Below are 15,538 nucleotides of genomic sequence, written 5' to 3' on the forward strand. Positions count from 1 at the left end.
ATTATGGCCGGCTTCATTTTTAAAGAAATATGGACCAATGATTCCCTCTGCCCATAGAGCACACCAAACAGTGACTTTATGAGGATGTAACGGCGTCTCAGCAATGGCTTGTGGATTATGTTCACTCCAAATGCGATAATTTTGCTTATTGACATACCCATTCAACCAAAAGTGAGCTTCATCGCTGAACAAAATTTTCTAGTGATGCGTCGCGCGAACCGAACCATTATTTTCGTAATAAATTTGCACGATTTGCAAACGTTGTTCAGGTGTAAGTCTATTCATTATGAAATGGCAAACCAAACTGAGCATAAATCAAGTGACAGCTGTCAAAAAGACCATCTACGAAAAAAGTAGTGCCAACTTGAAAACCTAATCTCTAAAAAAACACCCTTTACAATATCAATCAAGTGGCCACCTTTATTAGCAATCACAAACTGCGATCTTTTTTCTGAGTTTGTCATCACCTTGTCAAGCATTTCGGGTTTTATAGCGTCGATTTCGGCACGAATGTTTGCCTTAAGCTGCTCAATAGTCTGCGGCTCGTTGGCGGAAGCCTTACTTTTCAGATAGTTAAGTCAGGAGACCTGGGGGACCAGTCGATGTTGCCTCGTTTTGACACTAGACGTTCCGGGAATTTTCCTTGCAGAAAATATTGCATTCGCAGTGTGGCATGGCGCACCGTCGTGTTGAAACCAGTAACCGTCTAAACCTTTCCCACGCGTGTGTGGGCAGACATAATGAGCCAACATCCATCGATATCGGTTTCCATCGACCGCTTCGTTTTCTCGGTAAAAATATGGCGCAAATGCCGGCCCAAACAGTTACCTTCCGGTCATGCGATGGCGTTTCATGGATCTCGCGTGGATTCTCAGTTCCCCAAATGCGGCAATTTTGTGTATTCACGCTGATAGAGAGGTTAAAATGTGCCTGGTCAGCCATTAAAATTTACTTCCAAAAATTGGGTTTAGTGTCAACCATTCGAGCGACTGTTTGGCCGTATTTCAAGCGACGTGAATGGTCTGTCGTCAATATTCTTTGTGTCAATTGCACTTTATACGGAAACAAATTTAAATCATCCTTTAAAATGCGCCGTATTGTGGTTACACTGACGCCAAAATGCTGAGAGCGATAACGGTACGACACTGTTGGCTCCTGGGCAACGGTCTCTCTCACTGCTTCAACAAGTTCATTGGAACGAATTGATCGTTGATGAACGGCATGTAGACGATCTCCTACTGTCCCGTGCTCAAAAAAATTCGACACCAAACCAGGAATAGTATTGTCCGACGCTGCCTGCTTGCCGCGATACTTTTTGCGAATTGCGCATTAAGTTCGAAAAATGGAATGACTATTTTCGATGTACAGCGTCACTATTTCAGCGCATTGCTTCGGTGTTAAGCGATCTATGGTTGAAATTGTACTGAATTGACGTATCGAAAACATGTATGTTGAAGTCGATCGATTGGTAAATGACCAAGTTATTTAGCGTTTACATACCGACATAAGAGGCAAACTGTGCTGAAATTTGTGTTCAGTAAGGTTTGGCAAGTCATCATGAATCGTTTAACGCCAGATCAATGCTTCCAATTTGGAAGTTCAATTTACTTTAAAACTAAAGGCGTCCAAGTGTCGATTCGTCGTCGTTCTATACTTGTTGGCCTTGTCCTTCGACTTCTTCTGCTTCTTCTACTTGATGGGCGCGATAACCGCTTAAGGAATTTTGACCGAGTTTTACAAAGCGTGCCAGTCGTTTCTTTCTTGTGCAAACCGGTGGCAGTTGGAAACACCAACCGAAGCCAAGCCTTTCTCCACCTGATCTTTCGAACGCAGAGGAGGTCTTCTTTTTGAAGTGAAAACTTCTTTAGAATCGTTGGGAGTGATTTTAGGAAAAGTGAAACGAAAAAGCGACCTTCTTGGCTACGAAGCGTTATATTATATGTTGATATAAAAGTAGCGACGAACTAAATAAAAATAACTTTTATTTTTTCTTGTGATTCGAACCAAGGATTTTGGATCGGAAGCTCACATTGCTAGTCGCTCGGCTACCGCGCCATGCTGTCGTCGCTGGCCTAAAAGTTATTTAGTTACGAAGCGTTATATTATATGTTGATATAAATAATTTTTGTGAGCGTGTAATTCTCAAGAGGTTTATTAGGTTTATTATTTAAAATGTATTGACTAGGTAGTGTGGTTATCAGCTTAACATCTGATAGATCCTCCATCGGAGGACAACAAATGTTAAACTGATTTTTGGAAATGGGCGGAGTGTTTTAGGGGCGGCTTGCTCCTTCTCTGCCACGGGTTGACCCGGTATTGCAGTACCGCCGGGATTTCAGCCTTGAATAAATACAAGAAAAAATATACTAATACATTTAGCTTTGGTGGGAAGAGCCATAAATTTTTATATGAATACATGTAGACGAAAATGGAATTTTTTTTTTTTTTTTTGAAATTTGCATTGTAGGACATTTCTGATTATTTATTGAAAACAGTTTTTTGGTTTAGATACTGAAAGTCAGTTTAAGTGAATCGGTATAAATATTTCGTACATTAATTTTTGTGAGCGTGTAATTCTCAAAAGGTTTATTAGAAAATCTATTGAAGTAGGTAGTGTGGTATCTGTTCCTATCAGCTTAACATCTGATAGATCCTCCATCGGAGGACAACAAATGTTAAACTAATTTTTGGAAATGCGCGGAGTGTTTTAGGGGCTTGCTCTCCACCTCTGCCACGGGTTGGCCCGGTATTGCAGTACCGTCGGGATTTCAGCCTTGAATAAATACAAGAAAAAATATACTAATACATTTAGCTTTGGTGGGAAGAGACATACATTTTTATATGAATACATGTAGACGAAAATGGAATTTTTTTTTTTTTTGAAATTTGCATTGTAGGACATTTCTGATTATTTATTGAAAACAGTTTTTTGGTTTAGATACTGAAAGTCAGTTTAAGTGAATCGGTATAAATATTTCGTACATTAATTTTTGTGAGCGTGTAATTCTCAAAAGGTTTATTAGAAAATCTATTGAAGTAGGTAGTGTGGTATCTGTTCCTATCAGCTTAACATCTGATAGATCCTCCATCGGAGGACAACAAATGTTAAACTAATTTTTGGAAATGCGCGAAGTGTTTTAGGGGCTTGCTCTCCACCTCTACCACGGGTTGGCCCGGTATTGCAGTACCGTCGGGATTTCAGCCTTGAATAAATACAAGAAAAAATATACTAATACATTTAGCTTTGGTGGGAAGAGACATAAATTTTTATATGAATACAAGTAGACGAAAATGGAAGAAATTTGTAAGTCTGTTTCTTCGGTCCGTTTGGGTATTTTTTTTGACAACATCGAAACCAAAGCATTTGTATCATATTTTATCTATCATAAGCCACTCGTATCATTTGTTGAAATTGAAAACATTGAGGATGAATAAAATAAAATATGAACTTTAGAGCAATATTATAATGAACCTATAATTATCCCGCTCCTAATGCTGCTTTCGTCTTATTCTCTCTCAGTTTGTCTTACGGAAGGTTTCACTTCTATCCCGTCTAACCGTTAGACTGGTATTTTTTTTTCTCTGCTACCACCAGCTGGTACCGCATCGAATATTTTCAAACCCGGCGCGTTTGTATCCAGGACATGAGACAACATGACCCAGCCAACGTAGCCGCTGGATCTTTATTCGCTGCGCTTTGTCTATGTCGTCGTAAAGCTTATACAGCTCATCGTTTCATTGCCTGTGATACTTGCCGTCCCCAATGTGCAAAGATCTAAAAATCTTCACAGAATCTTTCTCTCAAACACTCCAAGTGACGTTTCATCGGATATTGTCATCGTCCATGCTACTGCGCTGAACGACAGCACGGGCATGACGAGAGCCTTATAAAGTGTGAGTTTTGTTTGCCGAGAGACCTACTTAGTCCAACGTAGCACTTGTTGGCAAGAGAGGTCCCCTGTTGAATTTCGGATTGGCTGCTGTTGTTTCGGTGTTAATGTTCCTCGGTTCCTTGGTTGGCCGTCCTTCGCTTATCGGGGAAGAATTTTGCGAAAGGATCTTAGCTTATAAAGCGTTTTTCAATAGGTGCGCTTCAACTTTTTTTCGATAGGGAGGGCGAACGACGCAAAATTTTTTATTTTTCACTTGAGCAACGCGTTAAAGTTATTCAGGCTTATTATGAAAACGGGCGTTCAAATCAAAATGCATATCGCGCACTTCGTCTTCAGTGAGGACGCACATTTTCACCTCAGTGGATTCGTCAATAAGCAGAATTTCCGCATTTGGGCGAAAGATAATCCAACAGAGATTGCCGAAAAACCAATGTACCCACAAAGAGTGACTGTTTGGTGCGGTTTACATGCCGGCGGCGTAATTGGCCCATATTTTTTCGTTGACGAGAACGATCGCCACGTTACTGTGAATGGAAATCGATACCGCGACATGATAAACGATTATTTTTGGCCGCAATTGAATGGTATGGACTTAGACGATATGTGGTTTCAAGAGGACGGGGCCACAAGCCACACAGCACACGCTACAATTGATTTGTTGAAGAGTAAGTTCGATGAGGCATTTTTTCCAGAAATGGACCGGTCGAATGGCCGCCGTGCTCGTGTGATTTGACGCCTCTAGACTATTTTCTTTGGGGTTATGTGAAGTCATTGGTCTACAGTAACAAGCCGGCGACGATTTGTGAGCTCAGAGCCAATATTGAACGGGAAATTGCTGGAATTTCGGCCGATTTACGCAAAAGAGTGGTCGAAAATTGGGTTCAACGATTGGACTTCGTAAAACGTGCACACGGTTGTCATGCAAAAGAAATCGAATTTCATACTTAAATGTATATATAAATATAACACAAAAAAATAATAAAAAAAAAATTAGTTCAAAAAGTTAAACAGTTTCTGTTTTATTCAAAAAAAAAAGTTGAAGCGCTCTTACTGAAAAACGCTTTATATATATATATATATAATTGGCCGCTTACATCCTTTTTGCTGTTTGGCTGAGCTCCTCCTCCTATTTGTGGCATGCGCCTTGATATTGTTCCACAAATGGAGGGACCTATAGTTGTAAACCTACTCCGAATGGTAAATGAGGAGCCTTTTCATGGCAGAAATACACTCGGAAGCTTGTCAATGCCTGCCGAGGGGCGACCGCTACTAGTAAAACATTTTTCTTCGGTTTAGTCTTTCACCGAGATTCGTACCTACGTTCTCCGAATGGTAGTCACCCACCAATCCATTCGGCAACGGCGGCCGCCTTGGCTTACATGTCTACAAAATACAGCTCGTGCAAGAACTGACCAGCGCTTGCGTCGCATTTTTGCTGTTTGGGCTCATTTAGATTTATTATTCAGATTCTTTGGAAAAGGTAATTAAATCATGTAACTTGTGACCGCGGCGGACATTTTGCGGATATCACATTCAAAAAATGCCATGTAATTTCCAACAAAATTACAATAAAAAAGTCATTCCTAAAATACTTCTGTTTCGTATTATCACTTCAAGTTTTCAAGCTCTTAAAACAACACCCGTTATATCAGTGCCATGGTTGGTGAGAAAACAAGCATAAATGACTACTAACTTAACTGTAAATAAGTATGTGCACAAACATGTGCGTATGTATGTCTGTATTACGTAAAAACAAAGTTGGGAAAATATCATCTAATTCAAATTTACACCTGCCTTGTGAGTGTCAAGAGTTGTACTTCTATTTCGCATTTGTTTTTCTGCACAGCTGCCCATTTATTTTTCCCTTTTTCTGTTTTCCATCTTCACCTTTTGCCCCCCTCTCCCTTTGCTCATAATTCCATTCTAGAATGTTATTTATGACGCTGTTCTACTTATGCTATTTACAGCTTTTGCTTGTTGTTCTTCCTTTTGTGCTTATCTGGATTTTTCCAATTTTTCTTGATTGTTGTTTGTTAGTGTCATAAAGGTAGCATTGACAGCATTTCCAATGCCAAGTTTTTCCTCATTCTGCTCCTTATTATTATTTTTACTTCTACACAATCAGACAATTCGCACCCTGTAGGAAACGCAAATCCCTTTAAATTCACGCCTTATGCTCAATTAACTATTATCTGGCTGCTTTAAATTGGTTGGTGATGGGCAAAAAGTAAACTCAATTTATTTGTCAAACTTCGCGGGATTAAAATTTCGCTCTGGTTATTTTTTTCATGAGTTGGCAGCACTGTTAATAACATCTGGGCCAACTTTCATGTGAATATCATTATCAGTAATATATTTACGCTTGTGTTTACCAAACGTCCAAGAGTGCATTTTTCGATTTTTACAATGTCTGATTTGATTGAGCAGAGAAGTGCCATCAAATTTTGTTTGCAGAATGAAATTTCTGCTGCGGAAACGTTTAGCATGTTGCAGAAGGTATTTGGTGATTCGACCATGTCGCAGAAAAATGTTTATAAGTGGTACAAAGACTTCAAAGAGGGTCGAGAACGTGTTGATGACTTGGAGCGCTCCGGACGACCATCGACGTCAACAGATGACCAACACGTCAATAAAGTCAAGGAGTTAGTGCTCAAAAATCTTCGGTTGACTGTTAAAGACCTTACTGATATGATCGGATTATCAGAAGGATCTGTGAAAACCATTTTGAAAGACCATTTGAGCCTACGAAAAGTCAAACCTCGTTTGATACCGGTTTGGATTTATGCTTACGACCCTGAAACAACCGACCAATCAAGCGAATATCGTGCTAAATGCGAGGCCAGTCGGAAAAGAGCACGTCAAAGTCGTTCAAAAATAAAGGTCATGATGACAGTTTTTTTCGATTTTCGTGGTGTGGTGCTCTATGAATTCCTTCCACCCAGGAATATTTTTTGAGCGTTATGCGTCGTCTACGTGAAGCAATTCGTCTAAAAAGACCAGAATTATGGGCCAACAACTCTTGGTTTTTGCATCACGATAATGCACCGTCTCACACTGCACTCGTTCTTCGTGACCATTTCGCCAAAAATTCCACGCATATCGTTCCGCAACCACCGTATTCGCCTGATTTGGCTCCGTGTGACTTCTGGCTATTCCCAAAACTCAAGAGACCACTCCGGGGAACGCGATTCGAGTCGATTGAGGAGATAAAAGCTGAATCGAAGAAGGTGCTGATGGCTATACCGGAAACGGACTATTTGGCATGTTTCGGGGATTGGAAAAATCGTTGGCATAAGTATATTTCATCGATAGGGATTATTTTGAAGGGGATGAAATTGATTTCCAAGAATAAATAAAGATTTTTCATTTTACAACCAAATTCAACTTACTTTCTGCCCACAGTAGTATAAAGGGGTTTCCAATAACAGGTGTTTCAGGTGAATGGAGTGCGCTATCGAGAGATTTTTCTTTGAAGAAGTGATTAAAAAACCCTTTATAAAGTAGAATATTTTTGGTGTTGTCGGTGCGTATGTATGCAATTCTGAATTTAGCTATCAGGAGACCACTGAAGATATCTTTTTGATATACACAGTTTTTACAACTTTTTCCATCTTTTTTGAACATTAAATATTTTTGTATTACTCGTAAAATACAGCTCAATAACTAATACCATATAAATTCAATTTTAAAATTTTATACCAAAATTGGAAACATTCGGCAAAATTCATCCCTATTCCACATTTTTAATTAGAGCTTCTAGAAAGATCTTTGGTATGCAGTTTTAAAGCTTTTTAAATTTTAGTATATTACAATAAAATGCTTGTTTGGAGTTGCAAAAAAATCCCGTTGATTTTTTATGATTTTTTTCTTGCCGTTGATGCGCATTTTCTCCGTATAGAAGCAAGAGTGGATTTGTAAGCTTTCTATATTAACTCTCACCATCAGTGATATATAAGTGATAGGTGGCACAAAATTAATACTAAATTTTGTTTTTCAATACTTTTTTTAATAATTAAAAAAAAAAACAAACTCAAGGAAATATTTATTTTGATCTTCACTCACTCCATAGCTTGTCTGTTTGTACACTACAGCTGTGTAGTTCACAAGTAGGAGACGAAGGAGTGATGATGATGAAGAACAGGGTAATTAATTGTACCATTAAAAAATAATTTCAGATTATCAGCCCGATTCTGAATATAAACTCCCACGAATTTGTTCCTCTCTTCCCCTTCCTCTTATCACACACGCACTTTGAAAAAGGAAATTTTGTTGCTAGAAAAAGTAGGTATCACGAAAACAAAAATAGACGATGTGCTGGCGTTTTCAAATGAATTTTCGGCTAGCAAAGTGTGACGATATTAAAATATAACAATTTAAATATTATACTTCCATGGAAAAAAATGCTAAACATTTATTTTTAGTTCAAAAACTATCAAAAGCTGTCAAATGGAATTACTAGTAAAGCAGATGGAAGGAAATCATGAAATCGCCAGAGGGAAGTAAGAGGTTGGCAGGTTGTGAAACAACTAAATGTGTGCCTAAATTAGAAATAGAAACATGAATATTTTAGCAATACTATTTGTGTGTTTTGCAAAATAGTTTTATTTATACATCTTTTAGTATTAAAAAAAGTGCAGTAATAAAAAGTAATAGTTTTAGTTGAAAACTTTTCTTTTAATTTTTTGTTAAAATTATTTGAAGTTCTAGAAAATTCGGTTATAACTTTGCAGCTGCTTCTATAAATTGCTTCCAATTCTGTTTGTAAAGCTTTTTGCTAAATATTGTGCAGGGCTCAACTAAGTTACTTCGACGCTATACCTGAATTGGGTGGCAACTTCTTCTGTCGCCACTTCTTTGCATAGAGTTGAGAACGCTTAAAAATGAATGTTTGTTGTACGTGGTGGTGGTGCACAGCACACATTTCTTCGTATTTCTGTAGAAAGGCTTTTAGCTGTGGGCAAGTGGGCGTTTGTTAGCTATCACTCAAAAATTGAGAATGCAAAGTGACAGTCCGATGCAAGAGAGGCGCTTAGTATGTGCTGGAGAAATTTTGACAAGCAAAAGTTAACCATCACGAAAACTGTAAGCATTTCATTGAACTTTTTGTAAACAACCAAATTTATTTTTTGTGAAATCTGGTATTCTGTGCATTCTTGCGCATTTGCCGGCCAGAAATTTGCAGTTTATTGTCAGAGTGTATAAATTATATTTATAGCATTTTTTTGAGCAACACAAAATTAAAAAAAAAAACTCAGCTAATATGACTTCCTTTCAGTTCAAAGCTTCCGTTGTTAGCGCATTTTAAAAAATAAAATAAAGAAATGTCTTCCTCTACCGGTTTTGCAAGTTATGGTAAGTTTTCGGATCGTAAACTTTTTTGCTTTTACTTCCCTTTGGGAGAGAGTTTTTACTCACGCTCTTAGTTTAGACTGATGGCTGGTGATGGCTAATTTCGGCATCTCAACTACCTCAACCGATCGATCAGTTTCAACAAAAAAGCAAGTCTTACAGTAAGCGAAATGCTAAACTACTTTTTATTTGGTTGCATAGGCATTCCAATATGACCGTAGCCGAATGGATTGGTGCGTGTCTACCATTCGGAGTTCAGAGGGAACATAGGTTTGAATCTCGGTGAGAGGCAAAATGAAGAAAAACATTTTTCTAATAGAGGTCGCTCCTCGGCAGGCAATGGCAAATCTCCGAGTGTATATCTGTCATGAAACGCTCCTCATAAAAACCATTTGCCGTTCGGAGTCGGCTTGAGACTGTAGGTCCCTCCATTTGTGGAACAACATCAAGACGCACGCCATAAATAGGAGGAAGAACTCGGCCAAAACCATGCAATGGCTCATGGGTAGCAGATCAGCTCAAACTGCAGAAAACAAACTGGTATTCTTCATGCAGATTTTAAGGCCAGTATGGAGTTATGGTACGCAGCTATGGGGTGCGCCAGTCAAAGTATATAATACAGTTAAAATAAACTCCGCCAACACGAAAATCGCAAAAATTGAAGTGGCCCATAAAGAAAGATTAATAAACGACAGCAATGAAGAAGCAAATAAGTTAATTAAAACCGACGAGTTAACACGAAGACTCAGACGCATTAAAGCGAGCGATCTTATAAAGGGGGTTTCAATTGGCGCGGGTCGATTTTGGCGCCCTGTGGCAGCCATTTTGTTTTGGTGCCATCTGTCAAATCTTTTGTTTATTATTCAGTTGTTTATGCCAAATCATCATGACAGGTTATACGATTGAACAGCACGTTCAAATGATAAAACTTTATTATCAAAATGAGCGTTCATTAACGCAAACGTTGCGCGCATTGCGCCCATTTTTCGGTAGACGTGGTGGCCCTTCCAATTTCTTGTGGTTCCAGCAGGACGGCGCTACGTGCCACACAGCAAACACCATTTTATTCCATTTCAACATCTACCCGCCCTTATTGAAAACCCCTATATTTCCATAGAAATGCTTTATGTTATGTAGATTGAAAATTGTGTAGTGTTGTTATATTTAAATTGTAAATTTGTAAATATTTATGAGCTAGTCGCAATAAAAATTGAAAAAAAAAATATATATATTTTTGTTAGAAAACATTTCATGAAAAAAATATATTTTTTATTACAAAATACGTATTTATTAAAAAAAAATTTTGGAACATCAGATAAAGTTTTCTCAATTAAAATTGTTCCAATGAAGATGAACCATAAAAATAACAAAAATTGTGCGGCAGCGCAACTGAGCATGAGGTTTAGGCAAAAATAAGCAACAGAAATGAGTTTTTGAACGCCAAAAACACTACTACTGTATACCTTAAAAAACAATATTTGATCCAACTTTTCTTACTTTTTCTTGTATATTATTTTAACAGCTTTTACTTCACTTATAGATACGAGAATCCTCGTAGCCTTTTAACAGCGTCGCCTTTTGAAAACTATGTGTGATCAACTGTAATGCGATGTTTTTATCAAAAAGTTTGGTATTTTTTAGCATAAACTCACGTATAAAGTTTTCCCATACGAGCCTTATTTATTCTTTTTACGGTGAGTTGAGAAATTTACCTGGCCGACAAGATGGAATTAACTTGTGAACATTTTCGTGCGCTGAATGAGTTCCTGGTCGGATGAATTTCGTAAAGATCATTCAAAAACATTTATTTCACCAGAAACAATCGATGATAAGCGTCAATCAATAACGCGAGATCGTCATGTGACGATCATTGCGAGATAGAGGCACCCTTGGATTTTCTTGGTACCATTATACATTCGGTATTGCATGAAAATTTGGTCTTCAAGAAAATTTGTTCTCGTTGAATATCGCATAATTTGGCTCAAAAAAGAACTTGCATTCATTGGTGTAATGAAATGTTGAAGGCGTTGAGCCGCGGTGATTATAGGCGCGTCTATGAACTCCGTACTAAGACATCTGCGATCTATTCATATAAGTCGTTAACAAAACAGTAATTTACACTTTTGATGTTCCAAGACGAGCTTAATGCAACAAAAGTTGTTCGCGAAAGAAGCGCCTCAAAGCAAATAATCGCATGTTACTGAAGTGTTCCGAAAATCTGGTCTTGTCGCAACTGTACCACTAGAGAAACCTAAAGCAGTGAATTCTGAGTCGTACGCAGTCATTTGTTTGTCAGAAGTTTGCGGAGAGTTAAGGGGTTATATACGTACATAATTTTCAAAATATCGATTTTTTTTACAAATTATTATTCTTTATAGTTTTAAGCGTATTTCTGTGGAAGCCGTTTGTAAAAATTCTCCACAGATACAAAGTTAGGGTAGAACATGTAACTGGCCGACGAGAGTTTGATGCGCACAGGTAGCGACTTCGAGCGAAATGCACTTGAAAGTTTAAACTCTTTTTTCTCGAAACTACTTTTTCCGACACATGCATGATAACTCAAACAGTTCCTCATAAAAATATCTGCCATTCGGAGTCGGCTTGAAACTGTAGGTCCCTCCATTTGTGGAACAACATAAACACGCACACCACAAATAGGAGGAGGAGCTCGGCCAAACACCCAAAAAGGGTGTACGCGCCAATTATATATATATAAAATGTTTTCTCTAAAGTCTGTCGCGTCGGATTTTTGATATTTTTATTAAAAATTTTATAAATATAATTGAAGTGTGACATTTATGACGTAAAGCGCACCCTTTTTATTTAAAGCCGTAAATTGCAAAATTTTTCAAAATTCAAAAATCTGGCTCGACAGACATAAGTACAACTTTATTTTACAAGAAGATTTTTACTTTTTACAGATCCATCAACATTTCAAGGAGAAATGATGCAGACCGTGGAGCAACTTTTTATCATTGTACTTTGGGTCACATGATTTTTTTCATACTAATTTGTGTAAAGAAAAATTAAAATAAATTTTTTATAAAGTTTAAGTACTAATAAACAGAGTATGCATTTTTTATATTTATTTATATTGCTATCTCTTCTTAAGCGAAAACTAAACGCCAAAGATGAGTCATCCACCAAGTCATTTTTAAGCATTCGAAAGATCGAATTAATCTGCCATCTGCCTTACAGTGACCTGATTTGACACCTGATGATTTCTTTTTATTCTCTCACATCAAAAATAAAATGGGCGGCCAACACTTTTCAACGCCTGAAGAAGCTGTAGAAGCCTTCATTTGGGGGACATCCACTTCTGATTGGCGAAAGTGCTTTGAAAATTGGTTCGAGTGAATCTAGAAAGGAGTGTATTTTGAAAAACAATAAAGCAATTTTTATTACTGTTTTACTGTATTTTTGTTATTAAAGGGTAGCAAGGGCCGATGTTGAATGTGAACTACACCTTAACGTCCAAGTTTCATTTGCATTTCATTAGACATTTTCCAACTCAATTTGAACCATGGAAAGATACACAATCGAGCAACGCGTTAAAGTTATTCAGGCTTATTATTATGAAAACGGGCATTCAAATCAAAATGCATATCGCGCACTTCGTGATTTTTTCGGTCAATTTAATCGTCCAAATGTGCAAACAATCGGAAAAATTGTGCAAAAGTTTGAGCAAACCGGGTCTGTAGGAGATGTGAAAACACCAGTGCATGCTCGTACAGCTCGTACTGCAGAAAATATTGCTGCTGTTCGCGATAGTGTGGTTGAAGAGCCGTCCACCTCAACTCGTCGTCATTCATGAAAATTATGCATAAAGACTTGCTTTTACACGCTTACAAGCTGCAATTGACTCAAGAACTAAAGCCTCTTGACCATTTCAAGCGTCATCAATTTTCAGAATGGTGGCAACAGTGAATGACCAATTTTCAAAGAAAATCATCTTCAGTGATGAGGCACATTTTTACCTCAGTGGATTCGTCAATAAGCAGAATTGCCGCATTTGGGCGAATGATAATCCAAGAGTGATTGCCGAAAAACCAATGCACCCACAAAGAGTGACTGTTTGGTGCGGTTTATGGGCCGGCGGCATCATTGGGCCGTATTTCTTCCAAAATGAGTCCGGTCAGGCAGTTACTGTGAATTGTGTTCGCTGTCGTGCGATGATAACGAACTTTTTATGGCCCGAATCGGAAGATATGGATGTGAACGATATGCGGTTTTAACAGGATGGTGCCATTTGTTACACAGCTAACGAAACAATGGCTCTTTTGCGCGAAAAATTTGATGGCCGAATAATCTCACGTCGCGGCGATGTCAATTGGCCGCCAAGATCATGTGATTTGACACCGTTGGACTTCTTTCTTTGGAGTTATTTGAAAGAAAAGGAAAAGAAAAAGAAATTCAAGAGCTAAAGGATGAGATAATTCGGTACATTAACGGCATAGAACCTCAATTATGTTTCAGCGTCATCGAAAATTTGGACCATCGGATAGAGGTGTGCCGCCGAGGCCCCAGCGGCCATTTGGCCAATAGTTTGTTCCATGCGTATTTGAGCCTTACCAATATTATCATAAAGAGAATTATCATTAAAGAGAAATGACAATAATTTCCTAAACAAATTGTATTTTATTCAAAATCAACACCGGCCCTTGAAACTTAACCACCCTTAATAAAGGGCCTCGTATATGTGTGAAAAACACAAATTTGTAGGCTAAAAATTCCTTGAAGATTTGGTTATGGGAGGTGTAAGCTTTCGTCAACTTCTGGCCTTATAAAATAAGTAAAATTGTTTGCACTGTCATATATCTCTTAATTCCTGTCCTCCCTGATGAGACATAGGGCCTCTGCAAGACGCTTCCAATGATCCTTCGCTATGACTTTGACTCCTTTGAAAGATTTCCCTGCAGCGTTAAGTTCTTTTTCGTGAGTTCCCTTCCAAGTGCACCTAGGGCGTTATTTTTTCTACTGCCTTCCAGGTTCTAATCTAATGCTTGCCTGCATATTGCTGTGGGAACCTTTCGATATGCACATGAATAACTTAATTACATTTATAACATCGACAAACAGTTATTTTTCAAAGTTAATAACTTTTGTCATTAAACAAATTTCACTACTCGCTAAAAACAACTTTTAATATTTCAATTTTGTTAGACAACTACGAAATTCCCCACAGGGTCACACCTATATATGCATGCATGCAATTTGTGTGTGTGTGTACTACCTACCTACCCTGCACACGTTTGCATTTTTTATTGAATTGACTTCTCACCTGCGTTGCCTATTTTTCGGTGTCATTCATATCGGCGCTTCAAAATGCACACATATCCATACATAAGCAAATATGTACACACATACATCCATATATGTTGTGTAAGTTGTAATAACTGTATTTGCGAACTGTCAACATGTTGCGACGCATCGATATTTCGCAAAAAAATATAAAATATAATAAACAAAACAGCGCAGCTTACACGAGGACTGCATAAATGCGAATTAAAAGTTGAAAATGCCACGTCAAACTACTTTCATGCGAAGGCTGCATTAATGCGGTTTTAGACTGAATGCAATTTGAAATTACTGAAAATTATATGCACATGCGAATCGTGCGTATGTAAGTTGTTCAGAACTTTTCCCAGTCTTTTGTTATTAAGGGAAGGCGCAGATAGACCTCCATTCCGATTACAGATTTAAGCGCCACATAATTTTTATATTTTATAATATATAATATAAAATAAACAATAATTTTCTTGTTGCACCAAAAATGGGTAACATCCGAGCTTATGTGCCTTTCTTCTGGCTGTAGTTGGCCAAGACGTCTCAACTTTATCCGAGCTATAGCGCTGCATTCCAGGAGAAGGTGCATTGGAGTCTCTTGAGATTGGTCGCAGAAACGATAGGAGTCCGTAGACCAAATTCCGATCATGTCAAGATGCCTTCGCAGTCTGCAGTGGCCTTCGAGAATGGGGAGGGTTGTGACTTTTTCAAACCTCTTTTGGTTGTGCCTTCGCAATAGGGATTTCGTCCGGCGTAGCTCCATAGTTTGGTGCCAGCAAACCTCCCTTAGCCTTAGCTCTCCACTCCTAAGCTTCTCCTTAATGGTGTGTTGTTCCATAGTAAGAAAGAGCTTGGGCCATATTAAAGGCGAAGCCGCAGCCTCTCTCGTCAATGCGTCCGCTATGCGTCCTTGTGTCCTGAAATCTAAATTATCCACACGCAGTTGTGCGTTCCCTGTAGACTAAATTTCTCTATACACTCAAGAACCAGTGAGGATTTGATCTCACAGG

At 38.2% G+C, this 15,538-nt stretch overlaps 3 pseudogenes; all 3 read left to right on the forward strand.

The window, feature by feature from the left end:
- The first annotated feature begins 2,162 nt into the window (after window positions 1-2,162).
- LOC129246548 (U2 spliceosomal RNA) lies at window positions 2,163-2,349 on the forward strand (annotated as a pseudogene).
- A 245-nt stretch (window positions 2,350-2,594) lies between these two features.
- On the forward strand, window positions 2,595-2,782 carry LOC129246506 (U2 spliceosomal RNA; annotated as a pseudogene).
- A 242-nt stretch (window positions 2,783-3,024) lies between these two features.
- Window positions 3,025-3,212, forward strand: LOC129246512 (U2 spliceosomal RNA; annotated as a pseudogene).
- Window positions 3,213-15,538: the final 12,326 nt, after the last annotated feature.

The sequence above is a fragment of the Anastrepha obliqua genome, chromosome 4 (assembly GCF_027943255.1).
Source record: "Anastrepha obliqua isolate idAnaObli1 chromosome 4, idAnaObli1_1.0, whole genome shotgun sequence".
In the NCBI taxonomy this organism is placed as follows: domain Eukaryota; kingdom Metazoa; phylum Arthropoda; class Insecta; order Diptera; family Tephritidae; genus Anastrepha; species Anastrepha obliqua.